Source organism: Meleagris gallopavo, chromosome 1 (genome assembly GCF_000146605.3).
Source record: "Meleagris gallopavo isolate NT-WF06-2002-E0010 breed Aviagen turkey brand Nicholas breeding stock chromosome 1, Turkey_5.1, whole genome shotgun sequence".
NCBI classification, from domain to species: Eukaryota; Metazoa; Chordata; class Aves; order Galliformes; family Phasianidae; genus Meleagris; species Meleagris gallopavo.
The window spans coordinates 171,979,052-172,005,871 of NC_015011.2; positions in this window are offsets into that span (position 1 = coordinate 171,979,052).

Consider the following 26,820-nt stretch of genomic DNA (forward strand, 5'->3'; position numbering starts at 1 on the left):
ACAGTAACAGTCAGCTAGATACACGCAAGTTTCAAGAAATTTTATATGAATTAAATGAATTTCAATTTTATAGATATTTAAATGATGCATCATTTTGCTTTGCATTAGCTAGTGGGAATTCATCCCCAAGTTCTTGTAATTCAAAGAAAGTAAGTTCTTTCTGAATCTACAAAGCAGTAGTGGTTGACATCCACAACACCTCAGCTGAAAACAAAGAAAACAGTCTGACATTGCATCAGTTACAAAATTAAAAACCTTACTCAATAAACCTTACATGAAAAAATAATAAAATCTTCTCACAGATGCTTCTCTGCTTTCAACATTATTGCTTAATTTTCACCCACAAATTGCTGACATTCATCAGTTGCTCAAGTAAAATGTGTTTACACAAGCAGAATAGATTCTTGGATGGGTAACATAAGATTTGCATATAGATAGAGGATATAACATGGAAAGTGTTGTGTGGCTACTGGAGGAGATGGGAGTTAACTGGTAGAAAGGAAGGTAAGATATAGAAAAGTAGTAGACATCACGTTGACTTCAGGCTTTTGTCAGTATTTCCAAGTTTTTAAGCAATATAAGGTCTAATTGTAGGATCATTCAGTGTAATCTTATGCTAGGCAGGATGGTAACTAGTTATAAAAATTACCATTCATGTAATGAACCGTGCACTCAACCATGAATTTAAAGGGAGTTGAAAGGATAAGTCCCCATCCATCCAGAGGGAATCAAAGGAAACATGTCTGATTCTTCTCCAGTGGGCTGATTTCTGTATTTCAGTGAAAAATTTTACAAAAAAATATGTTGGATTTTTGTCCTTTGGGTTTTCTGGGTTGGTTTGTCACATTTAATGATCAAAACTCTTAATAAAAGGAGAATTATCAGAAATGACAACGGGATGGCAGTAGTTAAACACAGACTTAATCTTTTAAAATATGAAGTCTAATTAGCAGTAATATATTCTTGAAGATAAATTGCACCAAGCATTTTGCATACAGAAGTACAGGAAAATATCAATCTACCCATTAAAGGTTTCCATGGATGATAACTCTGTGAAGTAGCAGGCCACATACAGGAGCAGCACCTCGGGATAGATCCTGCCATTTTGAGGCTCCTGGCCTGCTGTCCCACACCACAACCACAAATGCATATGGTCAGCAAAGAGAGGTGGTGGTAGCCGAGAGCTGAGGTGAACGCTGGGTACGTTATGGATCTGTGTGTTGTAAAGAGCAGAGATACCTGAGTGCAGCCACCTCACATGAATTATTTCTACCTTTCACAGAAAGTAGTGAGCTTCAGGTTGGGTTCAGAAACAGTTTGCTCAGAGTATGAAATAAAGGATGCGCTGTGATAGTCTTCATATTATATCTATGCTGTATGCATTCTAGATGTCAGAAAAAATAATCTTGTCTGTTGTAATGCATTTAACATAAGCCAGACAATGCTATATAACACTTTTAAAAGGCGTAAGTGCAAGAGCTAAGGACTATTACTGTAATGAATGTCTCATTTTTTTCACAAAATACAGCACACAGTTATAAAATAATATCCTGAAAGGCAAACAGCAATTATTAATTTAATGGCAACAAATAAATAATGAATGGCCACTTTGGAAGCTTTCAAAGCTTTTCTTCTTTGAGAAGTGTTACTTGTTCCTTGATTTATTATTTCTTTATCCCAAGACATGTGTCTCCTTGCAGATCTGAGCAGGGTGGTTAGCAGCAGAGGGTGATGGAGAGGAAGTGGAGGAGGAGGCTGAAGTGCAACAGCTCTCTTTGAAAAAGTAAAGGATGTTCATTGTCAGGATTTTCCCAGTGCTGTCGGGTCCCTGCACTTGGGAAGGAAGCACAGTACCATACCAGCCCTGATGGTGGAGAATTTCCCATCCGTGAGGTGGTTTTTTGAGCAAGTGGAAAAGGGTGGATGGGCAGAATTTCCCCATAGGTGGTGGCACCCATCTCGATGGGTGGGGCGATGGGGCATACAGGATGTACTTCATTTGCCACCTGGAAAAAAGGAAGTGACATCTGTCACTGGTGAGACCAGGAGTAATGGGCAGCCTGGCTTGTAATCGTGAATATTATATTCTCTCTTTCATCTGATTCCCATAAATTTCAGTCCATGATGTTGATTCCCTGGCCCCTTCCATATATCCTTCAAGGATGCCTTGGCAGGAACCGGGCTATAGACATGAGGAGCATGATTAAGGAGTGTGAGATTCTTATGTAAAATAAAGAGGAACCAGAGTGGAAAACATCCTTTTTGTTCTTCATAGTTCTTTATGTCCTTTTACAAAGGATCAAACTCTCCCCCCATTAGATCATCAAGGCAAATATCAAGGCTCTTTAAACCACATCTTTCTTTTCAGTTCCTTTTTTAGTGAAGACCCAGCACAAGGCTGCAAAGAGGACTAACTTTTAGGAGTCTGGAACTGCTCATCATTGAGCATTGAGTTGCCACAGGGTGTTGGGTGATGTTGACAGCACACAGTGCCATGGTGGATCCAGTATCCAGCAATAGCATCCCACCTGATCCATGCCATGCAGGGAAAGTGGCCCTACGTGACATTCTCTAGGAGATGGTGTGGGCTTAATGTCAGCTGGAGTTATTGATGGGTACTTGTGCCTGAGAGCGCTGATTTAGCATTATGGTTAACATTTAAGAGTCGAACAGAATTAGTGCTAACTCAGATAGCAGGCAGGCAAAGCCAAGCTCAGGTTCACAAAACCATTTCTGTCAGTTGTTTGGGACCTAATATGGTGAAACTGAGTTTTAAATGCATCTAGAGGATGAACTCTAAGTGGGCCTTTCCCTTTCTTCCCAATGATGTTCTTATTCTGTGGTAACACTCAAAGCATTTTCATCTGAGAGTTCATGGGGACCTTTAGAGTGATTCGGTTGATTCAGATATTCTCATTTTTTTCTCAGGTCTTCCTATCCTTAAAACTGATATATTAATAATTATCTGATAGGAGAAAATCTGTTAAATAATCCTCAGGCACAAGTTTACAATGCTTTTAAATTCAAAGAGAAACTAGCCCCATCATTTCCCCGAGCTTGTAATCTATGTTCCACTAATTAACACAGTGTTTGAATTATACATTAGCTTCTATTCCTCCTGCTGCACAGCACACGGTGCATTAGCTTTTCCCTTTCAGCCGCTGGCCTCTAGAAGTCAGGGTGAGGTTCTTATATGGGACTCCCATAGGCTGGCTGGAGTGGTGACCTCTCTGTCCCTGCTGCTTTCAGCTCCACTCAGACAACTGGAACCAAAGCAATATTTCTGTACAAAGAGTTTTCTTTTTTCCTTTATTTTTTCCCCTTAGGCTTGTTTGTGCCGTTCTCACACAGTAAGCATAGCAAGCAAAGAGGAAGAGGCTGTCTATGCCCATCTCATCCAACAGTGACTGCTTCATAGAATCATAGAATGGCCTGGGTTGAAAAGGAGCTCAAAGATCATTAAGTTTCAACCCCTCCCCTGCTGTGGTCCTGGGTAAGTCTCCCAGTCAGTGCAAAGCAACCAGCACCTTAGAGAGGCAAGGTGCCCCATCCCAAAAGAGGTGCATCAAAAGATTGGTGCCTACTGCTGGGTACTGGGTACTGGTACTGCTTCCAATAGTTTTAAAAGCCTATTACCTTTCTACAGGTACTACATTCTCCGCACCTCTTGCAGGTAACGCTGCCTGCCCTCAGTAGCGCCTGCAGAAATACAGCCATGGGAACAGCAGGTTGTGTGCAAGAAGAAGTGGGAAATCATGAAGAGGTGTCATAAATCCTGACAGACACAGAGCAGGGCTTCAGGCAAGCTTTAAGGGCCTTTTTTGGTCTTCTGTGGATTGATGGCGTGACTTATATTTGGACCATTAATATGCTTCCCCTTAAAAAAATAAATGAGTGTTACTTAATGTCTGATCTGTAAGTACTTGCACTTTTATATATATTTCTGGGTCCAAGTGTACATATATCATATATACACTCATAACTTTGCACATTTGTTGTGTTGGAAAAGCCTGTATATATGAATATGAACATATGTGCATGTGTGAATATATCATTTCAGCTCTTATTAAGGTATTTTGGTGCTTATTTTTTAATCCAGAAAACGTTTAATTTTAACCAGAAAAAAAGAGGTTCCATACTGAGACATTTTTCTATGGCTGTGTTTGTATATGCACGCATACTCTTGGCAGAAGTGTTAGTCTTAATTTTATATTATTTGAAACAGAGTCATGTTTTAGTTTATTCATTTGTAATAATTTGTGTTCATATTTTCTGCTGACTATGGAGATTTTTTAATTACTTTTTTTTATTGCTAAAAATCAAGCCTCTTCTAGTGTTTTCAATCAACTGAATATGGGAAAGAGACATCAACTTTGCTCAAAAGCAAAATATTTCTATAATGCATCCTGTACATCTTCTTAATTGGTGACAGAGAAAATCATGCCAACAACCTCAACTGGTGTAAAAATGTCTTCAGATCTTCAGTAACTTTTGTTCTCTGAGATCCTGACCAAATGCTCAGCTTGCTGTTCTTCTCAGCTGAAGTTCTCCCTTGAGAAAGAGAACTTTGTAATGTTCACTTCTTTTGATTATTTTCAGATTATTTTCTCTTCAGACAGTTTCTGTTCTCTCTTCTTATCAACAGATTTCATTAGCACACCTTGCATTCTTTACTTTCACAGAACATTATTAGTGATATTAAAATGATAGGTGAAGTAGAGAAGTGCAAAATCTTGGTCTGTCTTTGTGTTACAAAGGTGCAGGTAAGAACTTTGTGACGTTAGTTATTTGCAAGTCTGGGGTCTAATGTGTCCATAGTTTTGTGTTACAAGAAGTGTCACTGATTTCTGAAGCAGTGGTTGCCTCTTCAAGCTCTAGTTGCATCTATAGCAGAAAACCAACCAGTCACCTTCATCTATATGGCTTCTTTCCCTGTGTGTTCTTCAGTGTCTGATAATGTGACTGAGCTCATCCTATAGCTTTTCCATTAACTGATTGGAATTTACCCCCTCCATCACCTTGGCAGCTTGCATGAAATTAATGGGATTTAATAACTTTTTAATAACTTTTTCACATCTTGGTAAAATCTGAGCGGAAATAGCTAATGTTGAAAAGATATAAAGAGGCAGAAAGTTGTACATGGGTGAGACAGTCAAGACTGTAGCAAGACATTATCAGTTTCACTTCCATAAAGAGCTAGGAATGTTTATCTGTAAAACTCACTTTCTTGTACCTTTGTTGCTATAAATTCTAATAGGAAAAAAGCAATTCCCATTTCATCCTACTTGCCTCTGCTCATTAGGGAATTAATAGAATTTCTCGCATAACCAGGGAGACTAAAGAAGCAGAATTCTGCAAGACTGAGATCTTGAAATTAAAATTAATATAGGGTATATTTCTTCACTTCCCTTAGGAAGGATATTTATCTTGATCATAGCAATAACACAGGGCCCTGTACCATGGTCACTGTGAAAATGAGGGTCCCCTACTCTTGTGAATACCATGCTCACAGTTGGGTTTATTTTTTCTTATGTCCTTGCAAAGCTATTCCATACCTCAAAATATCAAACCTATTTCTGGACCAATCACATATTTCTTCCCAAAAGCTGTTAGGAAGAAAAATGCTTCTGACCATAAATTTGTTATGTGAAGAGATGATGGGATGGGTTGTTGTGACAGAAGCATCACACCACTTGAAAATACACATGAAAATATCTGAATTCACCCAAACCTCTAATTGTATAAAACGCAATTACTGGTATGCAACTGGATCTTTGTGATGAAAACAACAACTTTAAGAGGTCATAGTAAGTAACATTTTTGTCTAGAGCGGGAATATTCCCCTGAGGATAATGTGATGACTTCTTTTAGGATTTTTAGTTACCTGAATGAGTAAAAATTTTGATGCCAAAAACTTTCAGTTCCATCAACAAAAAGGGATCAGTAATATGTCAGATAACCATTGTAAACCAGTGACATCTAATAGTTTTCAACAGCAGCAAAATAGTCCAATACCCATTACTAGTAAGATGGGTGAATTACAGTTGTTTTGCATTCATCCAGTTCTCCAACTATCATTTCTATTTGTTTTAGTTGAATAAGATATTTCTTCATTGTCTCGGAGATCTCACCTGCCTTTTGTCATCTAGATTTGTTCCTAATGGTTCAGATTTTGGCAAACCTTCAAAGGCCCTTGCGCTAATTGTACCTACCATGTTGTTACTGCAGAGGAAAACTCTTATGTCTGCAGCAGAGGAAAATTCCTCCTATGTCTGCTGGGTCTGTTTGTGCAATGAACTGAGAATCCAACAACAATCTGAAGGTGTAGATCAGGCTTTCGACTTGCTGTGATAACCGAGGACAGAAAGCGATACTGAACTTGTTCTACTTCACGTATCAACTGACAGTTTCCCTGTAAAATGTTTTCACTGGTCCAGTTTCACTTTGACAAATAGACTTCTGTGGGCCCGTTTTACCAATATACCAACCACAAGTAGTAATTCCAGTTCATACTGAGACAGCTTCGTTTTGGATGGAAGTTCGTTGCAATTTGTTTTGAACGAGTTCATTGCAATCAATACTTTCAATATGAACTCACAGGGAAAATTCAGTCTACATGCAGAAGGCAAGGCTTTTTGTGTCCAGACTTTTCTCACACTTCAGGAAGGGAGATATCTGTGGCATATTTCTTGCTTGTCAGTTAAAAGTTATTTCTGTCATTTGCAGTGGTTAATCATGAAGTTCAGGTGACTCCTACAGAGTTACTGGAAATTATGCTAAAAACTAGTATGTGGAATTACAGATGTTTTGAATTTCTGGATAATCACAAAATTTAAAAATACTTTTAATTTATTGTAATAGTTCTTAGTGTTCTTTCTGTTGCATGGAATTTTTTAACCAGAACTAAGCATACTTGCAAATAGCTTGAGCCTATTAAACCAACTGACAGAGCAAACTGCCCTCTATTATTTCTATAAAGTGCAGAAAAGAACATTCTCTTTCCTGCTTGTAGGATTAATAATCACATTACATTATTTTCACAGTAGTTTTTCTAATCCATATGTGATGAACAACTCTCTATTTCCAAGGTCTATTACTATTTTCATCTTTGACTAGCCAGAGAGAGAATAAAGGCTTCGTGCTCAGTTTTATCTACATCTGGACATAACTCAGGTACTCCTTGTTTGCCTAATAAACCTTTTTAAGTTATCTGTCTGATTTTTGCTGTTTAAATTTTCACTTACATTTTGGTCATATATAACCTGAGAAAAGTACAGTCTCTTCTTTCATTTTCTAAAACATATGCAAAAATTTATGTTGACTGAAGCTACACTTTCTGATCACAGCTGTTATTCATTTGTTAATTATTCCCTTTATTGAAACTTCCATGGAACTTTCTTATCCATATGGCACAGAATTCTTGCCATAGGAAGCATTAACTGATGCATGAACTAGTTAACTTGGGGATTCCTATGTGATACATAGCTAAGAAGATTGTGTGAGGCACTGTTGGATCTCCAGTTTGATGACTAGCCTGTGTACAAGCTCCAATGCAATAACTTTTTACACCTAATGGTTTCAAGGCATGAGCCTCGGCTTCAGCCACTCAGCCTGAAAGCTCCAATCTATTTCCTGCAGGTGGGCAGAGCATCATTAGGAAATTCAGATGCTGAAGCTTTGCCAACCCTTTTTCTGAATATTAGGGATGAGGTTGGTACAGCAAAACGCAGGCATCTGCAGTGCAGACTGTCAATCAGACTCTCTTAGTCAAGGAGCAGGAGCAGGCACTTGTAGATGGTGATCCGTCTCATCAGAAAATGGGCATCCAGACTCTCTTAGGCAACTAAGCTGTGTTAAGGTCACTCCCTAGAGAGATCCTCTGCTTACTGATAGAAGTACCCAAAGCCCCAGTACCGGTAGTACTCTGCCTTCATTTTATTCTCTGCAGTACTCCCTTCAGCAATTTGACCATGAGAGTACAGCACCACCATACCCTAACAAATATTTCTCACATTTCCAAATATTCCAAGCCACACATTTAAAAAAAAAATAAATTAGTGTGCTAATCAAGAAGTAACTGCTTTCTCCAGGTTTTACAGTTTAAAATCACTGCTACTTTGCAGATGCAGTAAATTTTTATCTGCTGGGTCACAGCCTTTTTATTTTAATTGTACTGAAAAAAGTAATTGTCCACTAAAAGTTATTCTCCAGATAGCATTTATTTATTTCACCTACCATCTAATTATCATTAAAAATTCTCACTTTTTCCCCAAGGCAAGGTTTCCAGCCAAGAGAGCATACTCAAGCAACTTTCCATTTTTATGAGTAACATAAAATGATCAAATACCATCCACTACAATTTTCTGTGCAAGCAGTTAGGTTTTTTTTTTTTTATGGTTTTAAAAGCAGACTATGAGAGACCAGCTACTCTGACAAAAACAGGTGTTACTCTCAAAGAATATTCACAGTCCTTGATTTATCTTTAACATTTTTTGTGAGTCAATTTAAAGAAATGAAAAATAGTGTTCCATGCCTTTCCAGCTGACAAGCAAGTAGGAGCTAATTTTCTTCACAGGATAGTTATTGGAGACTGGAGTAATTAATTAGTGAATGAATATTCACCATAAATTCACTGAAAGTCATACTTTACGCAGACACAGCTCACTGGCAGGTAGTAGCCAAATTATGATGAGTTATGAGAAAAAATAGCCTAAGTGGATTTTGAGCCATATCCTGAATTGTGATTCAGATGTTGGAGTTCAGCCAGATAACAATTCTTGCATCTCGACAGAGAGAAAAGTCAGTTAGACCGTGGTGAAGACAACTGTCATTCTCTGTTAAATTGCTAGAGTGTGTATATGCATCCAGACCTATGTCTGTCATTGGCATGTGAGGTTAAGGGGCAGACTTAAGTAGGCTGATTCAGTTCAACTCTGTATTTTATATAGAATATATATAAAAGATAGTCGGGGAAATTTCTTGGAAGATCTCACCATGTTATCAGTTTGTCTGTTGGGCAAAAAGTATATCTGAAGTTTGTTCATCTTTAAATATCCATAGCTTGTGTTAAATCTGTCCTTTAGCAAGGAAAGTCATAGGACTCTGATTCTCAGATATTTCCAGAGACTTGGGAGCCAACAATTGATAGTGAAGAGCAAAAAAGTAATTAGCACTGTATAGCCATAACATCCATCCTGCGCCTATGAACTTGTTGGAGCTGTAGAAGCGTGAGAGGAAAGCACCTAGATCCCTGATATTGGGTGGCTGAGGAATATACTATGGGCGTATTCCCTCCTTTAACAGAGAGAAATTCAGCTCTGTTTCTTGCTTGTCTTTGCGAATCAGGTGAGAAAGTGATGAAATCACAACTGCTGGGTTAGGAGGTGCTTAACGTGAGTGATGTGGTCTGATGAGCCACTTGGGAACTTGGCTGGTGCTTTATATACTCATGAGTTCACTGGGCCCCTGATAATTTTTTTACTGCAGAAATGCTGTAATATAAATAAATGTATGCTTAACCAGTGGAATGAGGTATTCCAAATGCCCTGTGAAACATATGGCCACAGAGAAATAAATATTAAAATGATATAATCTGTGCTGTAAAATGACAGATCAATGGACTGATTCTTTGGTATTCTCCCAGATATCTTCAAGGTCTGTTAGATATATTGTCCTGATAGGTCAAGAAAGGGGCAAATTGGAAGGGGGTGGCAAGCTGTTACCTATTAAATTTCTGTCTCAAAGGTCACTAGTCAAGAGTACTACTTTTATCTCCTGACTTTTTGTGGTATATCAAAGCTAATGGCCAGAACCTGAGGCCTCACAAAATGAAAGTCTGAAAATCACTTGAAAGACAATTTAGTCATCAGTCATAGCCAACACGGTTTCATGAGGGGAAAGTCCAAGTTGACCAAGGGAAACCAACTGGCATAATCATTTTGGATTTTGTATTTCAATGCTGTTTCTCATAGTATCCTTCTGAACAAAATAGCCAGAATACAGCTGAACAAAACCAGAATGTGATGGGTGAACAATTGACTGATAAGCTGGGCTCAGAGAGTTATATAGTAAATGGGATTACATCAGCTGGCAGCTAGTCACTAGTGGGGTTCCACAGAGCTCAGTTTTGGATCCAGTTCTCTTTAATGTTTTCACAAATTACTTAGGTCTTGGACTTCAAGGTATACTAAGTTTGAGGACTATACTAAATTAGAAGAAGCTGCTGACTCCCTCAAGGGTAGAGAGGCCTTTCAGAAAGATCTTGACAATTATTATGCTGGGCAATCACCAACCACATGGGATTTAAGAAGAGCAAGTACTAGATTCTGTACCTGGGAAGGGGTAACCTTAGCTATGCCTATATACTGGGACACTGCTGATGTGGCCCCACCTCAACATAGCTTGGGTAATACAATGTAATAAGGATATAAAACTGTTCTGTGATTCTGTGAAAAGTGGTAATGGGCTTCCATAGTCTCAGACTAAGGAAGAACAGTAAGGCGGTCTGGGCTATAACAATTATAAAACCACAGATTTTTGATAGATTACCTATAGATAATATAGTCCCAAAGTATGAATTACAGTTTTTCCGCATGGTTTTTAAACTCTAGCACAAGACAAAGGATATTGTGCAGAGAGCAGAGTACAACAAATGCATTGAATCAGTTGGCAATTACCTAATTAGAAAACATAATTGTGGATGGAAATTTGGAGAATGGTATATTCAGGTATAGTTGGCATTTACCTATGAGTATTTATTTCAGATGGAGATCATGTTGGACATGTTTCTTGGCATGATAGGTATCCTTGTGTACTCTCAGATAAAATGGTTCTGTTCAGACAAGTACAAAGTAAAGGTGGGCAGGATGAAACAGATGTGTTAACATAATTGAGGCTTTCCCTTACTTCTATCCACTTGAGAGTCAAGGGAGGGAGATGATGCTTGTTGAAACGTCAGGTCCTCCTGCCTGCAGCCCAACTGGATAAACCAGCCTTAAGTGATATTTGAGTCTCTCCTCTGACTTGAGGAAGCCCAGACAACTATTTTTGACCAAAACCAATCTTTTAGAAAGCTCAGTTAAAAGGCAAAAGTCCCACTCATACCTTTTCCACAAGTAAAGATTGCTAAAGGAAATACAGTCTATAGCTTCTTTTGTTTACAGTACATGGCTGTATAATTATTTCCTACCCTTCCGATCCATAAGTTATCAACCTACATCTGAAATTTGTTGAAAACTAGAACTAAGCACCTATGTGTAGGTTGCTAAAAAGCCATTCAATAGTGTCAAGTCAATAGTAAGCCCTCCGGCAGGCAGCTGCCATGAGACAACTGTATTAGCCCAGCTGAAAATCCTTAAAGCGCCTTCATAGTATGGATGAACTTCAGCGTTCTGACCGTAACTTAAAAACAAGCAAACAAACAAATCAAAACAATAGAAAACAACTTTAAATCTTACAAATACAAACATCTATATTCTTTCTTACACTGAAAGGTCTCACTGAAATAAACACAGTTGATAGCAATTTCAACACATTTTAGAAGGACTGTGGAAATTATCCAAGTCAAGTGATACTAATGTAGATAATTACAACATAAAGTAGATATTTAATATCCTTGTGTTGATGTTTTTAAGCCATGTGTATAGAAGATTTCAGTTCTTTCCTGAATATTCAGTTCACACTCCAGCAGAGCACAAAGGCTCTAAACAGGACAGGACTCACTGTGAGGGTATTTATAAGCTCTAAAGGTGTAGGAAGACTATAATTTTCTAATATGTATGCTAAGATATTTTTCTGTGGTTTTTTTTTCCCTCTTCTAACAGTACTTTGTTCACTTTAGCACACTGATGAATTTATCTAGTTCAGTTTTTAAAATCCTTGAAGTAACTTTCTTCATTTGTCCTGCTCTCTTGTTTTTCAGAAAGTGAACAGCAGCTCACTATTGCGTAAAGTCACAATTTGTAGAGAGCTTCAGACCAAATTCTACAGATCACAGATAAACACAGACGGTATTTCATGCATTTAAACGTTAGAACTGACTAATACCATCAGGCTGTTGATTTTTTTTCCTAAGTCAATGAATCTTATTTACTGGGTGAGAGCTTTGGAGTTTCACAATTTGGAACTTCTCAGAGATTGCCTCTAGCTCTGTAAGGTAAAGTGATAGAAATACAGAAGCAATGTCAAAGCTTTGGATTTCATTTTTTAATCTGGGTTTTCACATTTGCATAGAGAGTAGCTTTCTGTGCTTCATATTTCATTATTTGTTTCTGGGGTTACTCAAAGATGTGAGGTTTTTTCTATGATTTAGCAATAGAGCAGGTCTTTACAGCTCTTTACATGCTTTGAGATTGCAATAGAAACAAAAAAAAAAAAAAGAAGGAATTTTTCTGTACAAAGTAAGGAAAACAGGGAAAGTAATGAACTGTGAAAAAAGAACTGTATGAGATATAGAAGCCAAGATAGATAGCAAAAGGTAAATGACTGTGGTGTTCAGTGCTTCCCAAGTTTTGCTGTGGGAAGTATGACTTCTTTGTGGACAGGCTCAACAGTGCTTGGAACTCCACTACAAAGGTACTGCTACAAGGGAAGCAAGCAGGATATTTCATGGACATCAGTTACTGCCAAAAAGAGGATTATTTTCTGGGTTTCATCCCCCACGCAGCACCTCTATATTACTGGCTCCAAACATTAGTTGGCTGAGGAAGGAGTGTACTAAAACCTTTGCCTTTCTAGTTCTGATTCAAAGCAAAAGTCCACACCTCTTTTGCAAGCATAAAACCTAAGAAATATGAAAAAATGAAGGAAAACACTGTCATCGATTCTTCTTCCAGCTCCCCAAGCCAGGTTTTCATTGCCATTTTGGATGATCTGACAAGGTGGCTCTGGCTTCTCCAGCCTGGAAGGACCACATCTCCACTGCTGGGAGATGACAGGCTCTTCCTGCTGAAATACACCCTCATCAGAAAGCTGGTTTGTCGCTAGCTCTTAAGCTTTATGCAGAACATATTTCTTTGGACAAGGTTTCCTAACATAACCTTGACAGCTGACTGACCATCTCTTGTGCTTTCAGAAAGTCTTATGCAACACAGATACCATGCCTTGCAGAGTAACAGCTTATTTGCCTTTGGTCATAAAATATTAAAACAGTGCTTAGATGTGATGGTGATAAAAACCTTTAAAAAACAAACAAGAACCAATACATTCTCCCTGATGATTTTTGGTGGTGGATTTTCTTTTATTTATATTGTTCTAATCTCTCTCTGAACCATACTGTCTGACTTATTCTGAACTATTTTATCAGAAATAAGCATAAAATAATTATGATAAATGTTACGATTAACAGCTATAGGAAAAATATTGCATTTTAAGAGAAGATGAATGTTCTGCAAACCAAGATATGTGACATTCAACCCCTTGTCCTTTGAACAAATCTAAAGATGCCACAAATAATATATTAATACCACTATAAGTAAAAAGGCAATGATTTTGTATGAGAAAGTAAATTTCTAAAGGGTAAGCTCCAAATAAGAAAAAGCCACATATCATGTTGAGGTCAAATGAGAAGTAAAGATATATAGTCTAGAGCACAAGTCTTATGAAGGGTGGCTGAGGGAACGGGGATTGTTTAGTCTGGAGAAGACTCAGTAGAGACCTTGTTGCTCCCTACAGCTACCTGAAAGGGAGTTGTAGCAAGGTGGGAGTTGGCCTCCTAGGTAACAGAAGATGAGAGGTAACGGCCACAGGCTGCACCAGGAGAGGTTTAGGTTGGATATTAGGAAAAATTTATTATCCGGAGGAGTGATTGGACACCAGAACAGGCTGCCCAGGGAGGCACTGTAATCCCCATCCCCGCAAGTGTTTAAGAAATGTATAAATGTGATGCTTAGGGACATGATTTAGTGGGCAATATTGGTGGTAGATGGACAGTTGGACTAGATGATCTTAGAGGTCTTTCCCAACCTCGATGATTCTATTATTCTACAATAAAGAAGAAAAGATTGGTTACAGGGGGCTGAATCAATTGTGAAACTGATTTCCTGTGAGGGGATTTCCTGATTTTCTGGTGAGGGGTCTGGAGCACAAGTCCTATGAGGAGGGCTGAGGGAGCTGGGATTGTTTAGTCTGGAGAAGAGGAGGCTCAGGGGAGACCTCATTGCACTCTATGACTTCCTGAAGGGAGATTGGGGTGAAAAGTGGTTTGGCCTCTTCTCCCAGGCAATGAACAGGACCCAGGGAAATGGCTGCAAGTTGTACCAGAGAAGGTTTAGCTTAGACATAAGGAAGGACTTTTTCTCTCAGAGAGTGGTCAGGCACTGGAATGGCTGCCCAGGGAGGTGGTGGAGTTGCTGTCCCTGGCAGTGTTCAAGAAGCATCTGGACGAGGAGCTGCGAGATATGGTTTAGTGCTTGTGGTAGCAGTGGTAATGAGAAGATAGTTGGACTAGATGATCTTATAGGTTGTTTCCAACCTTGTGATTCTATGATTCTATGATTCTGTGATTCTATGATTCTATGATTCTGTCTGTGTTATCTATAGGAAGTGAAACTATACAACTTTCAGGATGTACATTGCAATTGCATCTGCTGCTGACCAGTTTGTGTGTCCACGGGGTTATTCTCTGAAAGTTACTGCCGCTTTTCCTTGTCTGTTATTTAAAAAGGAAAACGTGTATGCAGATGTGTTTCCATTTCCCATAGGTGACGCATAAAGGATGAAGAAACAGGAAGCACTTGTTTTGTAGCCATTTTTGTAGTCATTGTTTCCTAAGGAGCAGTCCCTGCTCCCTAAAACTATCCAGATCCCTTCTGCACCCTGGAGGCAGCCCCCACTAGAGCTGTCTGTCAGTGATGGCTGTCCTCACAGTTCTCTTTCCTCAGCATCCTCCTACTGCTGAGCCCCACAGGGAGGAACCTCAGTGCGCAGAGCTGTAGGAATACACCTGACAAAAACATGCCCTGGAGCAGCTCAACTGGAATCAACTAAAGAGAGCCAGAGGCCAGAAATAGGAAAAAAACATGAATCCATTTTTTAAACATTGCAAAAGATGGGTAAGACACACAGAAACCCATCTTTATACCACTGAAGCCCCGCACTTGCTCTCCATTTTCCATTCTTCCTTACTATTCCTGAATTTTTTATATTTGGGGGCTAGATTTGCTTTCCTCTACCTTGCTTTGAGTTTCGCCTTCGTCTTTGTGAATTAAAACCTACATACAAAGTTGGAGACAGGCAGAAAGGTATTATCCTTTCAATTCTTTCTGCAAGCTATTTCCTCTCGTGTTTTTTAGTGGTTGGGACATTTCTCCCCACTGCGTTCGTCCCCCCATTGCTGTTCTGCTGAATGTGCTCCCTAACATTCAGCATCCTGCAGGAGTGCTCACTAATGCTTGCATTTCCTTCAGGAAGCTCAGCCTTGATTTTTTTCTTCCTCTAATTAATGTCAGAAATACTGTATTGTCATGCACCCTTTATCCCAGCATTTCTCTAATTAGCTCACCACGTTATTCAGTGTGCACTTGAGACTGCTCAGTGCTAATGAGCCTGTCAGTCACAGTCTTCAAAGACTCTATCTTCAGAGAAGCAGGAGATGGAAAGGACCTATTAGATACAGTTAGTCCCTGCCTCAGAAAGCAAGAGTCCTCCAGGGCTGGTTTTACAGCTTGTCGAATTGGCAATGCTGCTTTTGGGCTTTGAGGGTGGCATATACGCTTTTTTTCAGCACAGCACTTTGGTCAAGGCAAACCTTGCATAGCAAAATGTAAAGTTACCACCATGTGTCAAAGGCTATGTGGAAGGATTATGCCTAGTTTGCAAATACTCTGCATGCTGGTCTTATTTTCACTGTGTAACTATGCTGAAACTGCATTTTATGTAAATCAAACCCTTTCCGAGCTGGCTGAGGTAGGGGCATCCTTTTAAATGGCGGTCCAATAACCAGTGAATACTACAAACCTCACACAAAATGTTTGTAAACCATCCATACTGAAGTTAGGATGTTACAACAGGCCTGCTCCCACCACCTGGGCCACCTCTTAGGTTCAGATCTACCTCATGCATATCTCCTGGGTCAGATCCATCACATAATAGCTGATTCCAACCCGCACTGAGCCACAGCTCCATAGAGCCATCTTTTGCTTCCCTTCTGGCTTATCTTAATGTTTTGGAAACTCTAGCACTTGTAAGGGTGGCTCGGTGGCTTCTGCACCTTTCTTGCCTCATCACTGCACCATCCATGCTCAGAGCCCTTGGTCTGGGCTGCTGATCTCACTGCCTGCTATATGTGTTGTTCCACTGGCTGAGCCAAGTTGGCAAGGCAGAACTACAATAATTAGAGCTAAAATTTAGCAGCAGCATTTCATGACAAGATCCTATTTCTATGCATCAGGTGATTTGGCTGCATAGATATTTCACACAAACTACAAGTGCTCCTTGCTTTTTTCATCTCCTTCTGTCCTTGTAGCACATTCATGATAGATGAGAAAAGCAATTGCAAGGCATTTACAGAGATTTGTTTCAGTGGGATTGTTTAGGAGAGCTGCTTGGATTCACTCCTGTGCTTGAGGCAAAAGCTTCAGTGCACTGGAGAGTGCAGGGAAATCTCTACCCCACCTCACATTTGGAAGAGCTTCAGGGATGGGTTCCTTGGCCTGCCTTGGAGGGGTAGCTACTGAAGTTGCATTGCCTGAGTTATATCAACACCCACCAAAGCTTCCAAGGGGTGTTCTAAAAAACCCGTGTGACTCCTCTTCCACTTCTCACAGCAGTCATTAAACAGAACTCACTCTCCTTCCATCAGGCAGTCGCATTCTTCAATTTTTTCTTCTCCAGTCTATGAGAGTCTATGAGACACACCCATTCTGTGTGTCCACTAGGTCCTTCAGCCCTTAGTTCTCACGGAGACTTGGAGGACACAGGTGCAGAGCATCTTAGAGGCAGGAGCCTCCCATTGTGAATGGCTCCTGACAGATCCCAACACACCAGCAAGACCACTGCTCCCTCCCCACACATCTTATTCTCTCCTTGGGCAGTCATCTGTGCTCTGTCTCATGCTTATGCACCAGCTTTCCCTCTGCAGGCTAAACAATCCCTAGTCATTTAGAATTACAGTCATAGGATTGTTAAAGTTGAAAAGACCAATGAGATCGAGTCCAATCATCAGCCCATGCCTGTGACTCCACCACTGCCCTGGGCAGCCTGTTCCAGTACCTCAACACTCTTTCTGAAAATAGGTATTTCCTAATACCCAACCTGAACCTCCTCTGGTGCAAATTATGGCCATTACTTCTCACCCTATCACTATTTACACAGAAGAGGCCAATACCCACCATGCCACAGCCTCCTTTCAGGCAATTCTAGAGAGCAATAATGTCTCCCCCAAGCCTCTTCTTCTCTGGAAGATTTGTCCTTATCAGCCATATCTCCCCTGACTTTCCCTGGCCACTTTATTTGTTTTCTTCATCATCAAACATTGGTCACAATTCCAGAGCCAACATTTCATAGATGAGAGCAGCAGACGATTCCCTGTCTCATTCACAGGCTATCTTCCTGCATAGGGATGGTGTTTGCTTTCTTTCCTTTTAAAAATCATGCAATTTCAGTACCCTATTCAACTACAAACTGTAACACCACCCGTCTTCTCTTTGCTGTGGGACACGTCTTTCTAAGGAATCTCAGCAAACCCGTAAGAGTCAAATTCACCTGGCTTTCTTCTAAGTGCTCCCACAGTAATTGCTTGTTATATAATCTTTCTGCAGGAATTCTTCAGGAATTGCCTGTCACTCCGCTGCCCTCTCACCCAGGCTCAGCACTATCCATCTCTGCCTTTTGCACTCTCCAATGAGCTACTTCTCACTCAGCTCCCCATGGCCCTGTGCTTGCAGCAACTGTGATGTCCTAAGGTACATCTTGCCCTCTGTCACAGCTATGAAATGATTAGTCAATTGATTGCAGTTAACCTTTTTACTAAGGGAAGCAAAAAAAGCCATTTAGCACTGATGCAGGCAAAAAGCATTAAGTATAATCAGTTAATAGCTTTCCTTCTCTACTGATAATGGATTACATTTCCTGTTTATCTGCTTATTACTGCTGTTCCTACCAAAGCTAACATGAAATTATGCTATGATCAGAGATAGAAAGTACCACACTTCATGCCTTTCTTTTCCTGATTCCCCTGTTCATGTTTAGGCTTGCACTTAGCAATCATTTCTCATTTCTTTCTGCGTGTCCCCTTGAGTCTGGGTCAATGAGAAGCTCAGTAATTAGCCAAGCTCACCTCTTACTAAACTTCTTATTTCTCCTCCCCTCTGGGACAGTTGGTAGACATGCACTTTAGAGTATCTCTGTAAAGAAATAGACGTGTTCCATTCTCAGTCTGATTACCTCCCCTGAGACCTTACTGCTCAACTGTCCCAGTCTACTGAAATTTGCTTCCTCAAAATCCACTTTATTTTGTTCCCACCTCCTGATGTGAGGCAATTCCTTTGTGATGCGACCTCTTGAATCTTGTCCCTTCAACTGGCTTGAAACAAAGGAGAGCCTCCCCCTTGTAACTACCTTCTGTATTGAAAGTAGGTCCTATGGATTTCACAACTTGCATGAACAGTCTGTGCTTCACTGTATCTCTTTGGGATTTGCTACATTCTGTCTCTTTTCAGCTTAAAATTTGGCTTTTTATCCCTGCCAACCAATTTCTCATTCATCTCAAGGCTTGCTGCTGAACCTTTAGTTAATTCACATACTCAAGTCGCCCATGATTAGATGTAATTAGTCCTGAAAAATTCATGCTCAAGCAACGAATCGAATTGGAAGCAGTACAGTGACTGTGATTGAAGTGGTTGTTAAATGTATCGTGAGCAAGGTCACAGTCAGTCACTGCTTGTCCTCATCAATAGATACAGACAGGACCTCTCCTTTGCGGTTTATGGGTTATTCAATTCCCAGAGCTGGCTCACAGCTTGGAAAAACATAAGAGAAGGGCATGCTCAAGTCTTTCTGCACCTTTCAGTAACTCAGAGAGGAGTGGGCTTGTGTAGCTATTTACCCTTTTGTGTAATGTGTAGCTGTTGGTGAAGAAGAAGAAAAGAAGGTCCTGTTTTCATGAACCATGAAAGTTTCCAGGCGCTACAGTAGTACTTGCAGTCCATCTGACCACACATGAAGAACAAGCTGTTTCAAAGAGAAACCCAGACCTTAGGTTGCCTTTAACTTGGCATCAACTAGGCTGTCCCTCTATCAGCAGAACTGCTCAGCTTGTAGATCCCAGACACCAGAACCACGCTTCTGGTTTCAGGCTTCCTCCACAGACTCTCGGTAGGCGTTGGTTGATTGAAAGTAATCAAATTCTGCAAGTGCCTTGTAGGAGGGCTGTCCCCATGGACTGCTGTCCACAGCCAACAGATAAAGAAGGCCCTCCCTGAAACATTTCTGTTTTTACTAAATTTCCAACAAGTATAGCAGTCATCTGGGCTATTACATTTTTCATGTGATTTTATGCAGGGCCAGCAGGACACAGAGATCTATGCCAATCAGCAGCAACCACATACAGCAACAAGAACAGAAGCAGAAGGTAATATTAGAAAAAGCAAAGAAAAGGTATAATAACCTCAGCTTGCTCCTCCTGAGCTCAGACTCTCAGTTTGAGAGTCACTGGTTCTAACACAGTTTTTTATTTACATTTATATATATATATATTTTTTTTTTTTTGAGGATGAGTCAGAAAGAGAGATAAGATGGTGCAAGGTAATAGCATTTCATAAAGTAAATATGCTGCATGACCTTGACAGTTATCTCTTACCAAAAGATCTTAGTAGAGCCTACTTGAAGATTACAGAAGCTCTGATTTCTGGCATACCATATAGCCCTCCTTATTAAATTAAAAAATTATTAAATGCCCAGTACCAAGGACATCAAAAGCTAAATTTTAAATGTGGACTGCAAAAGAGAAAATCAAGAAAATCACTGAGTGCTCTCCACACTTTTCAGAAAAAAACACCAGGCATGTTGGGATGAGCTCTGGTTTTGCATCTCCATAAGTGTAATCTGAATGCACTGCCAAAGCTGGGTTTTGTCTTCAGCTTTAGCTGGAGCAGCAGTGTTTCAGCTCACTGCATGCCTACTCCCACAGGAATATTGAAGGATAAACAACCCAAGCCATTAGGAAGCAATAAACTTACTTCCAGTAACTCTACATGCTGTGGTAAGCCGATCCACCTTCCCACCAGTGCATTAGTCCTGAATGCAGAAGGTGTTGCAGGGCTGGGGGGGAGAGCAGGGAGTTGGGGGGCAAATGAGCTGCAGTGCAACCCCAGTGCTGCTCACTTCTCACCCCACCGCAGAAAGGCTGCCTGTGCCATCACTGACAGGCTGCTTAAGCTCTTTGCACTTTGGTTCTCTGCTGGAAATACAGCTAATGTGATTTCCCTGAATTGCAGGAGGGAGTTTTGCTGCTAATTAAATGGAAGCGTATGAGGCTCACAGGTATTGCAATACCAACGCCACTATTACTACTTTCAGAGAACGACAGTTACAGCAAACATGGTGAGAAATATGTCTACAAGCCATAAAATACAGATTTTTTTGTGATTTGGAGCTGTCCACCAACACAGTGCATTTTTTTTTTCTCTGTGTTCCTGTCTTCTCTGAAATTTCCTAGCTGAAGTCTTTTTCCCATACAGCATGTGAGCAGATAACATTATTCCCAAGTGGAAGAAACCTTATGAATTTGAAAGGATAAAAATCCATGGACAGTGTTTCCTTCAAAGCCTTATTCACCACTTCAATAACCAATAATATCTAAACTATAAATTCATAGAGAACCACTTGTTTGGTCTATGTCATAACATAGCTACAGAGTTTGTGAAGCATTCATTAAACAATTAATAGTACTCTTAAATAATAATGAAGAATTAAAAATATAAATTCATCTTGATTTCTGCTCTACCATTATACATCCTTTCATATCCCAGACGCACAAAATTAAGTTGCACTGCTGTTGCATTCAGTTGGAATTTGATGAATTCCTATACTCTGCTGGGTATTTGTGATATAAGTGGAAGAAAAGGGAGTGAAACTGATGCTTTTGGTGATGCAGATACTAGAAAATCAGAGCATTACCCATAGGTTAGCTACCACTGCTTTTGTTTTTTCTTTACATTTCCATTTGTTCTTCTATAGCTAAGTAAAATCTTTCTAATTCCTCTCCAGCTACTGACCAGCCATCCAATGTCCCATTCCTGCAGAAGTGAGCATCTTTCTAAGCCTATTTTTCTTTCCGTAACTCCAAAATGAAACTCCAAAACCCATCCATGTCCCTTCTGCCACTCATTGACCTTTGTATTGGGAGCCGTTCACATGCATGTTAACAGAAGTCCCAAAGCACCAGCTCAATACAAAGGTGTGCTTCTCCCTGCAAGATCCCTCTGATAGTGGCCTGTAGTATCTACACAGGGATAGAAGATCTTTGTTTTCGTCTGCTGACCTTTAATCATTTATAGCCTTCCAATAGAACCACTTCCTCCATAATGCCCAACAAGGCAATGAATAAAGCAATTGCTTAATTGAAAGAGATAAAGAAGGCTTCCTCTGGTGGCTTCTTTTGCACATCCATCTTCTAAACAGGAAATGCTGTAGAGTGGGAACCATGTTGCTGTTGAATTTTTTATGAGCAATCATAAGGATCTGTCCAACAGTTAGAATCATCTCTCATCATATTGACCATAAATGCTTCCAAATCATCAGTGTTTTTTCTTTTTTTTTTCCTAATTAAAAATTCAACCATCTTTTTTAATGACTGACTCATATCTGTCAGTTTCAAGAACTACATTTTTTCTTTTTTCTCCCCCAAACCGCTATCATTTATCCTTCCAGCTCTCAACACCTCCCGCGTTTGTGCAGCCCTGTACTGTTGGCCAATTCCCACCGTCTGCAGCAACCACAACAAACAGACTTGTTTGCAGTTTCCCTTCTGCTTGAAAATTACATGACCTACAAATACGTGGACAAAGAACTGTTCCTGTCTCAGCCATTGAAATCCATGCCAGCTCACTGAAAACCAAGGAACGCTTTTTTTCAGCAGTGCAATAAAGCTCTCCAGCATAATAATTTGGCCTTCTTTCCTTTTGTACGGTACGCAAGAGGAACACAAAATGCAGTCTGTAGGTGCACAATTTTTATAATTCGTGTGCAGCAGAAGGATGTAGCTAATGATCATAGTGAGGTAAAAAATGGAAATTAAAGATTCAGTTACATTTGTTCAGCAGTATTAAAAAAATTAGAAGATGGAAAAAAGTTTATTTAATACTATTATTCTATAAATGTTTAAACCAAAGACCTTTTTTTTTGCTAAATCTGGCTGCTTAAAGTCACAAGATATTTCTGTGGTAATGTTCCTGTAGCAAAAGGAGCAGACCGTTGAAAAACAAAATCCCATGCTGACAGCTTCAAACATGGAAACATGGGGCTTCCAAGTATCTGAATATTTGAAATTAGTTGTAGAGGACACAGAAATTATGGGTCAGATGAAGATTCTGGACTGCCACCTGTGTGCCAGTGGCCTGCCTTCGTCTTTCAAACCCCATCTTTCATGGATCAACACCTTCTGGCTTCAGCAGCCATCTATTTCTTTGAGCAGCATGGCTCTGCATTTCTGATTTGGTCCATCAGAGCCAGATGCAAAGCTAGGATTAGGGTTTGGATTCAAATCTGTCTCCCACAGTTTGCACAACTGTTTTTTTTTCAGTTTGGATACAAATAACAGCTACATTTCTGCTCTCCTTTTAGGTAAACTCCCCTTCGTACCAGGATTAACTTCCAACACATAGTGTGAGAGACGTGGCCTTGGACAGCACTATGCATTTCTCAGAGAAATCCCGAGGAGCTGAATTTTCACTGAAAGTCTGAAGAATTTTCCAAGGCAAAGCAGCATATTTTCTTCCCTATAACCAGAATGTTAATTATTTGAAAATATATTCATCAGGTTCTCAATGGATAGTAACCTATGCAGCTCTCCTGAAGGAGCTAGTCAATTATAGAGACTCAAGTGTCCCCTGAAATACAAATACAACTTAAGTAATAGCATGATATTCTGTCAAGCTCTTGCAGTCCATTCTAGTTACCTTTAAGACTTTAAATTTGTTAAGACAGTCCCCCTCCTGGGGCTTTGCAAAGCTTTGATTACATAAAGCAAAAATTTGAAAATGCATCCCAAATGTTCTATCCGTGATCAGGGAGTATGAATTGCAAGTGTCTGAGCATCTATTGCTTCTCTTGCCTTCAGGAGCACACAGCACTTTTCAGACTTGAATTATTCACAGATATTTGAGTTTAGAAATTTTGGTTGTCTTTCAGTTGATACTCAACAAATGACTACTAGTAAAACTAAGTTTACAAATAGAGATTGTCAGATTGCACCAATTTAGACTGTCAGCGATAAGATAGCAAGACATTACATTAAACAAAGCAGAATTGCATCCATTATGTTAAAAATGCATGCAGATTACAGAGTTCATCCTTATTCCAATGGGATCTCAGCTGCTTTGTATCCCACCTGACAAGTGATGGAATAATTGAGTCTTTCTTTTCTTAGCCTAGTCTAGAAGAGCTGACTGGGTCACACCTTTTGCTAGTGGAATTTTACTTGTAAGATGTAGACTTGGCATGATGCTGTCTATTGCTTTTGTTTGACCTGAGACTTTGACAAGAAATATCTTGCTACAAAAAGCAGTGCAGTGTGTTATCAATAATTGAATTTCTAAAGCTCAAATTTACAGTAAAATGTTGATACTTGTTCATCCCAACAAAGCTATTCACTCATACTCTTTATTTCACTCATTTTATTAAATTATTTTACAATTTTTTTTTAGTATACTCATTAATAATAATTTATAAAGCTATATTCTCATCAGAATTCTGCTCCCCTTTAAATCTGCATTGTTTGGAAATGTTTGCCTTTACTTTAAATTCCTATTCAGAGGAAGGAGCCCAAAATCAATACCTGTACTACAAACAAAATATCCCTGCAGTCTCCAACTTCCCTGTTTTCATTTCTACTGCTGGGGTGCAATAACCCTTCCTTCAATGGACTGAATATCCCAAATATCCCAGCATTTCTGTGGGTTAAAACTGAGACTCTCATCTCACAGTTTTGGCCCTTAAAATGTTCTTTCTTTCCCTTGAGAAAAGCTAAGCAAAAAAGTTATTTTAAAAGTACCAGCCATAGCAACTACTTGAAACTTATGCTGGCAACCAAAAAGAAGGTGAATGCTGATGTAAAAATAGAGCACAAAGAACAAAAGCTTTGTCAGAAAACTGTGGCAAGAGCTGTGCTAAATAAACTAGATCTGTTCTTCCTAGCTTGTGCCTAAAGCAGGTTGTACGATTAAAATGCCTCCAAATTTCATCTCCATTCTGCTATCTTTACTCATAATGCCAGCACTTATTGTCAGGCTGCAAATTCAAAACACAAGCAGAGGTGAAATTTTGGCTGCATGTCCTACTTATCTTCCCCTCACTGTATCTCATTTTAAAGAATCATGACAGTTAAATGAGAAAATAAGCTAAAGTTCATTAATTAGGCTAAGGTGCAAAAAGAAATTTAAGTACTGAGGTGCTTTTAGAGCCTTTTGGATTTGCAGTGTTTACTGGAAGAAGGGGGCTGCTATGGTGAAGATTTGACATCTTAGGGCATCTTTAAATTGAGCAAATTGCATTTATAGAGGTTGCTGTGGATTTAAGCACCTGAGAAGTTGTCCTAGAGAAGTCTTGAAGGCCTTTCTATGCAAATAGGTAAGCAGCCATTAGCAACGGCAGCATTTCTCAAGCACCACACACTTCTTACCGGGATTCTGAATCAGCACAATAACACATCTATATTACTAAATGTTACTGCAAAACAAAATGTAGAAAGAAGCCTGACATTTGCAGCTTGGTTCCCTGTACGTTGCAAGCCTAGAGCAGGGTTTAGTTACTGTGTTAGAAATGGTCTTATTTTCAGGACTGATGGTGAGGTACAGCTTCTTGTGATTCTCATACCCAGAATACCTGCAAACACAGCACCTTTTATTTTAGTGTCTCAGAATGGGTTTAACAACCCAGTTTATTCAGCTGTGTCTGAAGGCTTTGGTTCTCCTAATGGCAAAGCAGAGCAGAGCTATGACAAATCCTCTCTCTTTCTTTATCAAGCACAGGGAGGCAGATTGATCCCTCCTATGAAGGGCTGTGCTGAAGGATTGTTACTGGAGCTGGAGGCAGCTCTTGTGCTGTAAGACATCATGTATCACGTCACTGGGCAACTAAACCTCTTAAATACAGAGAGGAAAAGGCACATAGGAGGCAGAGCATTCCTGGATGTCACTGAGTCATGCAGCTCCTGCCACAAAAGAGAGCAAAAGAAAATCTCCCGCTGTGGTTCCCTCTGTCATAGCATTTGCCTCCCTGCAGGATGAGTGACAGATACCTTCATAAACTCTGCACTTCATCAGGAGTTCTCAGAAGACATGAAAATCTAGAGAAAGTAATTATATTCACATTACTAATGAGAACAAACCAGGAACCAGGCTTGAACAGTAGACCCTGACTGACCACACTGCTTAATTATTAGTTCATTCCCTACTGGCTTTTGGGCCACTTTACTCAGTTCTATTCTAGGTAAAATTAGGAGTAAACAAGCTCCTCAAAGACATTATGGATGAGGCTGCACCAAGTTTGGATCCATATATCCCAAACAGTCCTCTAATGCTATTCCACCTTCCTATGCACACTAAAGCACTCTCATATGCTCTTCTGCCCCATGCCAAGATATGCAAAGCACGTCTGCATTTGCAAGCTATAGAGACAGTACTTTTGTGACCTGCAACAACAGTGCAATGTAGTCTGAAATGGAAAAAAAAAGTATAAAGGAATAGAATCATGTATTAAAGTCATAGGGCATTGCACAGGACACAGAAAACCTTAATACTGAAGTGCAATACACAGTGACTGTATCCAGCTCTTCTCTGCTTTGTGGTGAGCCCTATGACATGGGCATGAGCCAGTTGATTCCCTTTGGTCTTGGAACCACTACTCTATTCCCTGTCTCTCTTCCACTTTGCAGTATAGACCTAAATCATGAGACTCTGGGAAGGCCTCCAAAGGAAATGACCTGCCAGGTCCAACCACTGGTCATGGTTTTCACAAGACTCTGCACTTTAAAATATTGGAAATTGTTATACTTTTCAACTACATGGAATGAGTAAGAGCATTCCACATATAAATTCTCAAGTTGGAAGACTAACAAATAAATAGCACCAGCCCCTTCCCTCTCATGAAGCCGAGGAGAACATGAACAGGAGTCCAGACTTGCAGTTTCTTTCCTATGACACCAAAATGGCTTTTTCTAGAAAATATCAGTACAGCAAGCAAACCTAGAGACATTTCTGGTTTTACAAGAACTCTATAGATATTCATAATGGACTTAAAATACATAAAATACACCAGCAAGTCCTGAGAAGACCCCATTCCTGTGGTCAGCATCTTGTTGATGCTCAACAGTTTCAGTCTTTTGAGATTCAGACTGCAGTGGGCATCACAAGGCACTGTAAGTAGTACAGTGCAGACATACCATATGATAGAGGACTGATGCTAAAGACTCTGCAATGAGAATGCCAACACACCCTACTTTGGCTGCTAAGGCAAATGGAAACAATTTTCTGTGAGTAGTAACCTGAACAGGGATTTAATCTGTATTATGGTAAGTCCCATATCGTCTCAGCAAGTTCCTGAATAATTCAGTGCTCTGCTTCTTTCTGGCATTTCACTTAAGATATTCAGCTTTTGTGGGTTATG